The sequence below is a fragment of the Physeter macrocephalus genome, chromosome 10 (assembly GCF_002837175.3).
Source record: "Physeter macrocephalus isolate SW-GA chromosome 10, ASM283717v5, whole genome shotgun sequence".
In the NCBI taxonomy this organism is placed as follows: Eukaryota; Metazoa; Chordata; class Mammalia; order Artiodactyla; family Physeteridae; genus Physeter; species Physeter macrocephalus.
Window position 1 is genome coordinate 63719172 of NC_041223.1, and position 11898 is coordinate 63731069.

Consider the following 11898-nt stretch of genomic DNA (forward strand, 5'->3'; position numbering starts at 1 on the left):
CATTGTAGTTTTGATTTGCATTTCTCTAATGATTAATGATGTTGAGCATTATTTCATGTGTTTGTTGGCAATCTGTATTTCTTCTTTGGAGAAATGTCTGTTTAGTTCTTCTGCCCATTTTTGGATTGAGTTGTTTGTTTTTTTGTTATTGAGCTGCATAAGTTGCTGATAAATTTTGGAGATGAATCCTTTGTCAGTTGCTTCATTTGCAAATATTTTCTCTATAGTTCTTCTTTGTTCATTTATTTATTTATTTTTGTTTCTGCCCTTGTGATTTGATTATTTTTTTTAGTAATATGCTTGTGTGCTTTTCTTTTTGGTGTTTATGTATCCACTGTAGCTTTCTGATTTGTGATTACCAGGGGCTTCATTTATGTTGACCCATAGTTATGTTTATTTGTTTTAAACTGGTTGTCATTTATGTTCACATACATTCTAAAAGATCTATATTTTCTACTCTCCTTCCCCACATTTTGTGTTTTTGATGTCATATTTTACATCTTCATGCATATACCTTAACTGTTTATTGTAGTTATAGTTGCTTTTACAATTTTTTTTCTTTTAATATGCCTACTGCCTTATTTAAATGATCTTGAATTCTTACTATATATTTGCCTTTCCTCATGGGATTTTCTATTTCCTACAGATTCTTCTTTTCCATTTAGGGAAGACCCTGCAACATTTCTTTTAGGATAGGTTTAGTATTGATGAATTCTTTTAGTTTTGCTTGCCTGAGAAGTTCTTTATCTTTCCTTCTATTCTAAAGAATAATTGTGCTGGATAGAGTTTCCAAGCTTACAGGGTTTTCCCTTTCAGCTCTTTGACTATATCATGCCACTCCTTTCTGGCCTGCAACATTCCTGTAGAGAACTCAACTGATAGTCTTATTGGGGTTCCCTTGTAACTGACTCTGTCTTTCTCTTCCTGCTTTAGAATCCTCTCTTTAACTTTTGCTATTTTAATTATGATACGTCTGGTAGTATGTCTGATTAGGTTCATCTTGTTTGAGACCCTCTGTGCTGCCTTTATCTGGATATCTGTTTACTTCGTTAGATTTGGGATGTTTTTGGCCATAATTTCTTCAAATACATTTTTGATCCCCTTTTCTCTTTCTTCTCCTTTTGGGATACCTATTATGCATAGTTTGGCACACTTTATATTATCCCAAAGATCTTGTATGTTGCTTTTTCTTTTTTCATTTGTCTTTCTGTCTGCTGTTCTGATTGGGTGATTTCCATTATTCTATCTTCCATATCAATTATTTTTTTCTTCTGCATTATTTAGTTTGCTATTTATTGCCTTTAGCTCAGTTTTCATCTCAGCAATTGGGTTATCTAATTTTGATTAGATCCTCTTTATAGTTTCTAGTTCCTTGTTACAGTGATCTTCATTTCTGTCAATAGCCTTTCTTAATTCCTTCAGCATCTTTATCACTTCCTTTTTGAACTCAGGGTTTGGTAGACTGGAGAGGTCTGTTTTATTGTTCTTTCAGGAGATTTCTCTTGTTCTTTTAACTGGGAGTAGTTCCTCTGTTTTTTCATTTTACTTATATTTCTCTGACTCTATAAATTTAGGAGAAACAGTTATCTACTGTGATCTTCGAGGGCTATTTTTATGTAGGAGCATCCCTATGTAGTGTGCTCAAGACCAATATTTTTGTTACAAGGGCTCTTTTGGTGTAGATGCTTTCTATGTCTTTATTCAGGGTGTGCTGGCCCTTGTTCCCTTGATAGGGGGTGTGTTTGGTGTTGTGGTGACCACAGCCTACACTGGCTGTTGGGCGGGGTCTCCTCTTTGCTCTCTGGTTAACACAGCCCAGTTGGGGGTAGGGTCTGTTCACAAGTTGTTGGAGTAGAGGCCCCCAGATCCAGTTCTAAACTGGGGTGTGAGGTAGGCAGGACCGTGCCACTCATGCTGGGAAGGAGCCACTGTGTGTTCTTCCCCAGGAGCTGTCTGCTGGGATGTGTGATTCTGTGATGCTGCCTGCCACCTGGTGTATGTACCCACAAAGATCACTGCTGGCACTGCCCTGAGGGTCTCCCTCCTTTTTGGAGCTCCAGTAATCAGCTAGATGTCCCTGAGGTGCACATGTGCAGTCCTTGTCCCAAAATCCACTAGAGGGAGAACCTGCCAGAGCCGTGTCCTGGCACCTGCCATGGGATTGCAGGTAATCTGCTCAGATTTCAGCCCTACTTCCGCATGTCCACGCCCACAAAGTTCACAGAAACTGCAGTGGCTGGAGCCACACCCTACTGTGAGCAAGCTGACAATGAGACTGCTATGGTGTATCCATGCCTCTCCTTTCCTGTGTTGACAGTTGTGCTCCTATGGTGGACTTATTCTCCATCCTGCATGTGCCCCCAGTTGCAACCCAGAACACACTCCAGGCCCTTTGGGATGTCTCCATTTGGCCAAACAGAGTCCTCTCCCTGGATCTGTGTTCTGAAGCTCAAGTTTCAGCACTGATCGCTCTCTACCCTGTGAGGGCAGCAGGCCAGCTCTGGCACTTTGCTCTTGAGCCCCTGAAGTTCCTTATCTGTCCCAGAAGACTAGTTGGTAAAGGAGATTCCCAGGGTGAGGGAACCTTTCCTCTTTCACAGTTCCTGACTAGGGATGCTCCCGTCCTAATTTCTTTTCTCCCTTTTCCCTTCCTTCTACCTGGCTACATGGGGATCTTTCTTGCAGCTTTGGTTGTATGAGATCTTCTACAAGCTTTAAGTAGGTATCCTGTGAGAATTGTTCTACATGTAGATGTATTTGTGAAAGGAGCTGAGCTCCATGTCCCTCTACTCCACCATCTTAATCTCCTCCAAAATTCCTTAAAATATATTAAGCATTGAAAACTTCCCCAGGATTCAGCTACCATCTTTTAAGTTGATTAGGCTTCTTGACTGGAAAGATTGAAAGAGATTTACAATAGAGCTCTATTCTTGTTAATAACCATTCCTGAGGTTATTGGATTAGAATAAACATAAAAATTCTATTTTTCTATAGTTGCCATAGCATGTGGGCCAAAAACATGCAGACCAAAAAAAAAGAAAAAAGAATCAAAATTACCTGTAGACCTGCTTACAGTGTAATTAAGAGTGAGAGAGGGCTTCCCTGGTGGCGCAGTGGTTGCGCGTCCGCCTGCCGATGCAGGGGAACCGGGTTCGCGCCCCGGTCTGGGAGGATCCCACATGCCGCGGAGCGGCTGGGCCCGTGAGCCATGGCCGCTGAGCCTGCGCGTCCGGAACCTGTGCTCCGCAACGGGAGAGACCACAACAGAGGAAGGCCCGCATACCACCAAAAAAAAAAAAAAAAAAAAGAGTGAGAGAATGCTGCAAGATGAAATTTGCATGTAATATGGATAAAAATATAAGATCAGTGCAATAATCTCCAGAATCTACACCAGAGCAAAGAGACAAGCAGGAATTGCGTGGAAGGAAGAAGAGTGAAGCTGGGGCCCAGGGGTAGTAGAATATAGATAATGTAAGCTCAGATTTATCTCCAGAAGAAGAGGAATCCAAATGAGAGTGGAAGGACTGGCAACATGTCTGATGCATTAGTGCACTTGTAACTAGGAAGTTGAAAAAAAGATTCTTAGAAATTGCTTGGCCTGAGAGGTGCTAGCCTTGATAAGAGGAGAAGGAAGCACCCTAGGAGGGAGAGGTAATCCTGAGGTGGTTGACAGCTAAGGTGAAGAAGGAAAATCTAAAAGGGCAGTGTCAAAATATCTTACAGAACCAAGGCAAAAATTCTCCATTTATCAAAGAAACTGCTCCACTATACCCATGAAAAGACAATTTTGTACTAAGATGCTGGGTAAGATATCCAAACCTCTTCATCCACTCATCCTCACACTATCACCTGCCTATATATTGTGGGTCCAGGAAAATTCAAAACACATAAACATGAATCAAAGAAAGAACTCAACATTTGTGTTAAGTTCTAAGAAGAAACTAAGAAACAAATCCTTTGAACATTATTTTAAAAGCCTTTTTGTAAAGTCTTTTATTTAAAAAATAGGCACTGAAATATAAGAGGATAATTATAATGCAGCATTCTAATGAGACAAATATAATGGCAGATTAAAGAGCACCAGAAACTAGAAATTAAAAATCTCAGAATCAAAAATGGAAAGATGCCAGAGAGATGTGAAATGGAATTTGAGCCCAGGAAGGAAATTATAATAAAAGATAAAATCTCCTCAGGTAAGGAACCTGAACTAAAAGATGCACAGGGGAGTATAGGCAAGTCCAAAAGTTACAAGCATCAGATAGGAGAGAAGTCAAAGTGCCAAGAAAATTTAACTGAAATGAAGAAAGGCATAAAATAAAAAGAAGACAAAGTGATAGAGAAGATTGGCAGAAAACCAGAACAAAATAATCTTTAAAATAATCTTTGAAACTGTAATGCAAGGAGACCTCCTCAAAATATAAGATGACCTGAATTTATACGTTTCCCATATACTTGGGAAAATTAAGTAGAATGGTCAACTATAAGACTTATATGAATAAAACCAGCAGGTTTTAATAAAGAGCAAGAAAATGTCCTCTGGGTCTTCAGGCAAAAAAGTCCTACTTACAAAGGAAAAAAAGTCATTTCAGCATCTAATTTCTTGACAACCACGTCACCTTGAAAACAATAGAAAAAATCTTAAGAAACAAGAATTTTGTATTTAGCCAAACTGTTCTTCAAATATAAAATCTGTAAAAAAAATTAAACTTGAAGAACTCAGAGAACATTGAACTGATGAGACCTTTCTGAGTAGTCTAATAGAAAACAAGCTTCAGGGACTTCCCTGATGGCACAGGTGGTTAAGAATCCACCTGCCAATGCAGGAGACATGGGTTCGAGCCATGATCCGTGAGGATCCTACATGCCGTGGAGCAACTAAGCCTGTACACCACAACTACTGAGCCTGCACTCTAGAGCCCACAAGCCACAACCACTGAGCCCATGTGCCACAACTACTGAAGCCATGCACCTAGAACCTGTGCTCTGCACAAGTGAAGCCACCGCAATGAGAAGCCCACGCACTGCAATGAAGAGTAGCCCCTGCTTGCCGCAACTAGAGAAAGCCTGTGCACAGCAGCAAAGACCCAATGCAGCCAAAATAAATAAATAAATAAATTTATTAAAAGAACAAAGAAAAGACAAGAAAACAAGCTTCAGCTCACCAAGAGAGTATATCTGCAAAAAAACAGGTTGAGTTTAATATTGCAGATTTAACACTAAGACAAATGTGGGATAAAGATAAAACAATAGTATGCAAATGTTATGTGCTTTGATATAGTTAAAAAAGAAAGAGAACAAAATAAATGGGAAAAGAAGAAAGAGATAGAAAGTCTCATTTATGGCCACACAGATAATAGGTGAAAGTCAAAGAATATTCTTCAAAGCTGACAAACCAAGTGTATAAGTCTAAATGAAGAAATAGGAAACTAAATGTTAAAAATACCACTAGAACAGAAACATAAGCCTTTCAAAGTGCCAAAACTATTTCAATATTAAAAAAAAAGTAATAGACCACATAGTAGAAAATATGGTAAGTAGAAAATAAAATAACATGACAGAGCTGAAACCAAACAAATCCAATATAGTAGTAATTACAAATAGACTTTACTCCTATCTTTAAAGAAAAGTGTTTTCAGGTTGGTTGCTAAATGAAGAAGATACCTTTAAAACAAAGTTATTCAGAAAGGCCAAAAATAAAAGATGAGTAAATATATAGCAGGCATATACAAATAAAGCAGGCATTTGGAGTTCAGTGTCTAACAAGGTAGCATTCAGACCAAAAAATTAAAAGGGAACACAATGACCCTTCATAATGCTAAAGGGTATGATTCACAATGAAGGTGTATTAGATATGAATACCTATGCATCAAATAACATAGTAACAACTTTAATAAAACAATTTTAATAAAAGAGGAAATGCAAACAGAAATAAGCTAATATAGGGCAACTTTGATACAACTTTAGTCTAAGATAGTTCACATGGACACCCCAAAAATAAGAGCACTAAATAATTTTTCAGATGCATATAGACAACTCACAAAAAATGATGGTGTGTTAATTCACAAAGAGAACCCCAAGTTAAATGAAATAGAAATAACACATTAGTTACAGTGCAAAAATCTATAAATAAATAGAAATAATAATTATAAATAATAAATATACAACAAAAATAATAATTACAAATTAAATAATAAATAGAAATGAAGAAAACAGGTACAAAATACTTCCACAGGGGAATTTTTTAAACTCACTATTAAACAACTCTTGAGTCTAAGGGGAAATACAAACCAAAATGTACATTATCTAATAAATAATACAATGAAAATATAATATATTCAAATCTATAAGATACAATAAAATATATAGATTCAACCTATAGGATACAATTAGTGATTAGAGGAAAAATTCATATTCTTTAATGTTTATATAAATAAAAATGAAATATGAAAATAACAATTAAACTTACACCATAAAAATGAGCAAAAAATTCCAAAATAAACTGAAGAAAAATAGAATGAATGATCTATTATAGAAAAAAGTAGAAATTAATGAGTTGAGCATAAAACAAAAAATAGAACTAATGAAGAAATACAAATCTGGATCATGAAATAAACAACAAAATAAGCAAACCCTTGGATTCTTAATCAATGACAAAGGAGAACACAACTACACAAAATAAATAACAAGGACAAAATAGCCATTGGGGGAAAAATGAAAGCAACCTTATAAGAGATGACTTTGCACATTAAGATTAAAAATATTGATGACCACTACACACCTATTAGAATGGCCAAAATCCAGAACAGCGACATCACCAAATACTGACAAGGATGTGGAACAACAGAAATTCTCATTCATTGCTGATGGGAATGCAAGATAGTACAGTTACTTTTGAAGACACTGTGACTCCTTACAAAAGTAAACATTCCCTTATCATGTGGCCCAATGATGCCCCTTGGTATTTAACCAGGAGTTGAAAACTTATATCCACATAGAAACCTACACACACGGATGTTTATAGCAGCTTTATTCTTAATTTCCAAAACTTGGAAACAACCAATATGTCCTTCAATAAATGAATGGATAAACAAACTGTGATACATCCAGACAGTGGAATATTCATCATTAGAAATAAATGATCAGGGCTTCCGTGGTGGCGCAGTGGTTAAGAATCCACCTGCCAATGCAGGGGACATGGGTTTGAGCCCCTGCAACAAGAGAAGCCACCGCAATGAGAAGCCCGTGCACTGCAACGAAGAGTAGCCCCCACTCACCACAACTAGAGAAAGCCTGTGCACAGCAACACAGACCCAGTGCATCCAAAAATAAATAAAATAAATAAATTTAAAAAAAAATGATCTATCAAGACATGAAAAGATATGGAAGGATTTACTATGTGAAATATGCCAATCTGAAAAGGCTACATACTGTGAGATCCCAACTATAATGACATTTTGGAAAAGGAAAAACTATGGAGGTGGTAAAATGGTTGATGGTTGACAGGGGTTAGACAGAAGGGAGAGATGAATAGGTAAAGCCCACAGAAACTCTTCTGCATGGTACTAAAATGTGGATACATGTCATCATACATTTGTCAAAAACCCATAGAATATATGCATAGGAGCAGGTGTATTTGATAGTTCTATTTCCCACTCAGTTTTGCTGTACACCTAAAATTGCTCAAAAAATAGTCTATTAAAAAAAAAAATCTTGGTGAAATGGATAGCTTAAATAACATATTTTAACAAAAAGAGAAAATTCTCAAATAACTGTCCTTCCAAAAAGCATAGGCTCAGATGATTCACAGGGGAATTAATATTTAAACTTGATAACAGTTCTAACAAAAAAAGCTAGATAATTGATGAATACTGATACAAAAATCCTAAGCAAAATGTTAGCAAACAATCCAATAGCCCTTTTAAAAGTACATCAAGGCCAAGAGGGTTTTATTACAGAAATGCAGTGATGTGTTGGTATTAAAACAAAAATCCTATGATTTAACCCAGAAATGAGATCTAACAAAGGTTTAATAACAACCTCATTCTCAATGCATGTATGGATCTTGTCAAAACTTAAATCTTCCAAATTCTATTTTATAGGACCAAGAACTTTATTTTGAAACCAACTTGAACAGTGGTTATCCATGAGGAGGAAGAGGTGTAATCTTTTGCTTCTTAAGCAAACTAGGAGTTAGCTAAGCATTTTTATATTACCTGAACTATTTGTATTCCAGCAATTATTTATTAAAAAAATAAAACCTTGCTTTTAATATTATCAGCCTTAAAAATTCTTCATAACCTTTTAGGCTGTACAGGAACTTAATATTTTTTCTTGCTTGCTTTTTTGTTGTTAATTTAACCAGGAAAATATAACAAAATGCAGAAGTATTTTAAAATCTTGATTATATAATTTACCATACTAGAAAAGAAGAATCACACCCATAGATATTGAACAAGCATTTGACTGAATTCAGTATCCATTTCTGAAAATATTAATAAATTTATATATTAGGAAATAATAAGAGTCATAAGAATTGAAAAAGACATTAAATGATCTCCATTTGGAGATATGATTGTATAATTAGAGGTTAAATTCTGAAATTTAACATTTCAGAATTTTTAACATTTCAGGATTTTGAATATATACTTTAAGTGAAATAAATTTAGGTACAGAGCAATTTACATAATGTTATCTTTTGTATAAAAAAGTGGCAAAATAATAATATATGTCCACACTTGTTTTTTTCTGCAAAATGAAAACAGGAGGCATTAACCAGAAAATAACCCAAATGAATGAATATGGGGAAAGGGTGAAAGGAGTGGTGAGAACAGAATTGGAAGTGAGTAGACCTTTTAAAAAATTGTTTTCAAACTATGTAAAAATTTTACATATTAAAAAAATAAAGAAAAACCCTCAAATTCTAAAATTGAAAACAAATGGAAACAAATTAACTATTTGAGCCTTAAACTGATATGATAATCATAGAGAAAAAAATGATTTCATATCACTCCAACTTATTAGAGTGATGTTAATAGAATTATTCTTAATAGAATTATTCTATTTTTTGAATTTTATTTTATTTATGTTTTTATGCAGCAGGTTCTTATTAGTTATCCATTTTATACATATTAGTGTATATATGTCAATCCCAATCTCCCAATTCATTGCACCACCACCACACCCCGGCCACTTTCCCCCCTTGGTATCCATATGTTTGTTCTCTACATCTGGGTCTCTATTTCTGCCCTGCACACTGATTCATCTGTACCATTTTTCTAGGTCCCACATGTATGCATTAATATATGATATTTGTTTTTCTCTTTCTGACTTACTAGAGACCCGTATGACAGTCTCTAGATCCATCCATGTCTCTACAAATGACCCAGTTTCATTCCTTTTTATGGCCGAGTAATATTCCATTGTATATATGTACCACATCTTCTTATCCATTTGTCTGTCTATGGGCATTTAGGTTGCTTCCATGACCTGGCTATTGTAAATAGTGCTGCAATGAGCATTGGGGTGCATGTGTCTTTTTGAATTATGGTTCAAAACAAAAAAACTACGAAAATATTAAATTCAATCAGGGTGTTTTGGTTAGGAATAATACTCATATTGTAATTTTGAAAGTGTTTCACATATAGAATAAAGCTATCAACAAATGTATTGTAACAGGATAAATGTATTGTCATCAGAAAATAAGATTTTTATGTAAGAGAAAAATAAGAAATAGAAAACCAAAGGAGGTACAAATGCTAATGTGAAATCAGAACGATGAATATTAATAGAAACTTATGATTTTTTAAAATATATATTTGTTCTTCTGCTGCAGAAGCCTAGAAATGGTGACACCTTAACAAGCACAGGTAGCACCCAGACACTGATTTATAATACCATTCTGCAATAAAAGAAACCAGGACTCTTTAGAGGAATGGTTGATTCCAGAACTGGGGCAGAAAGAAAATGTAAGGCAAACCTGGGATGTTTTGCTGTGACAGAAAGCAAGGAAAAAAGTTGATAATTAAAGGTAAAGGATCAGGCACTTAACCTAGGACTTTTAGTAGAGCTATTGTTCAACCTCAGTTGAAAAGAGAAAGCTCTTTTTTTTTTTACAGAATGCCAGCTGATAAAAGTAGAGAAAATGAGAGAATTAGAAATGAAATATTATTATGCAAAAATAATTTATGAATATTAAAGCTATTAGATGAAAGATATGGTAGAGCAGAACATCTCCATGGTGTATAAAATAATTGACCCTTGAACAATGTGGGGGTTAGGGGACACCTACTGTCCCTTCAGGAGAAAGTCCTCGAATGACTTTATAGTCAGCTCTCCACATGCACAGTTCCTCCATGTATGTTGTTCCAGTACTGTGGATTCAACCAATCATAGATCATGTAGTACTGTAACAGTACCTATTTAGTGAAAAAATTCTCTGTGTAAGTGGACCCAGGCAGTTCAACCCCTGTTGTTCAAGGATCCACTGTAATTTGAAAGGGAAAAAAACCCCCATACTTTTACCATAAACAAATATGGAAGTTTTTCAGCTTAAATGATCAAAACTAGCATTTAAAATAGTGGGGCAACATGATATTGGAACATGACATTTTGTGCCACCTTTATTTGATCCAGTGTGAAGTGTACAGCATCACCTACATAGTATTACTGGAAATAAATGTATAGTATCAATTTCACAAGAGGATAGATGTAATTTCCAATTTACAGGAAATATATGAGATAGAGGAATCATTAAATGATGTTACAGGAAACATTCAACCAAATACAGGAAGTGGGACATTTTATAAAGCAACTGACCTAATCTTTTCAAAAATCCAATATCATGGGGGAGAAAAAATGTGAGAAGATTGTCCTAGACTAAAAGAGACTACAGACACATAATTAAAGGCAGTGCATAAATTTTTCTTGCCTTATAAGTTTGAAAAATAACAATCAAGCATTTGGGGAGAATTAGAAAAATCTGAATCTGATCTGGATGATAGGTGATATTAAGAAATTGTCAGAGATTTGAGAAGAGGGCAGAAGAGTAAGACGCAGAGATCAACTTCCTCCCCACAGATACATCAGAAATACATCTACACGGGGAACTGCTCCAATAGAACACCCACTGAACGCTGGCAGAAGACCTCAGACTTCCCAAAAGGCAAGAAACTCCCCATGTACCTGGGTAGGGCAAAAGAAAAAAGAAAAATCAGAGACAAAAGAATAGGGACGGGACCTGCACCAGTGGAAGGGAGCTGTGAAGGAGGAAAGGTTTCCACACACTAGAAGCCCCTTCGTGGGCGGAGACTGAGGGTGGCGGAGGGGGTAAGCTTTGGAGCCATGGAGGAGAGCGCAGCAACAGGGGTGTGGAGGGCAAAGCGGAGAGATTCCCGCATGGAGGATCGGTGCCGAGCAGCACTCACCAGCCCGAGAGGCTTGTCTGCTCACCCGCCGGGCGGTGGCTGGGAGCTGAGGCTCGGGCTTTGGTCGGATCCCAGAGAGAGGACTGGGGCTGGCGGCATGAACACAGCCTGAAGGGGGCTAGTGCACCACAGCTAGCCGGGAGGGAGTCCGGGAGAAGTCTGGAGCTGCCAAAAAGACAAGAGACTTTTCTTGCCTCTTTGTTTCCTGGTGCGAGACGAGAGGGGATTAAGAGCGCTGCTTAAAGGAGCTCCAGAGACAGGCATGAGCCGTGGCTCTCTGCGCGGACCCCAGAGACGGGCATGAGATGCTAAGTCTGCTGCTGCCGCCAGCAGGAAGCCTGTGTGCGAGCACAGGTCACTATCTACACCTCCCCTCCCGGGTGCCTGTGCAGCCCGCCATTGCCAGGGTCCCGGGATCCAGGGACAACTTCCGCGGGAGAACGCACGGCGCGCCTCAGGCTGGTGCAACGTCACG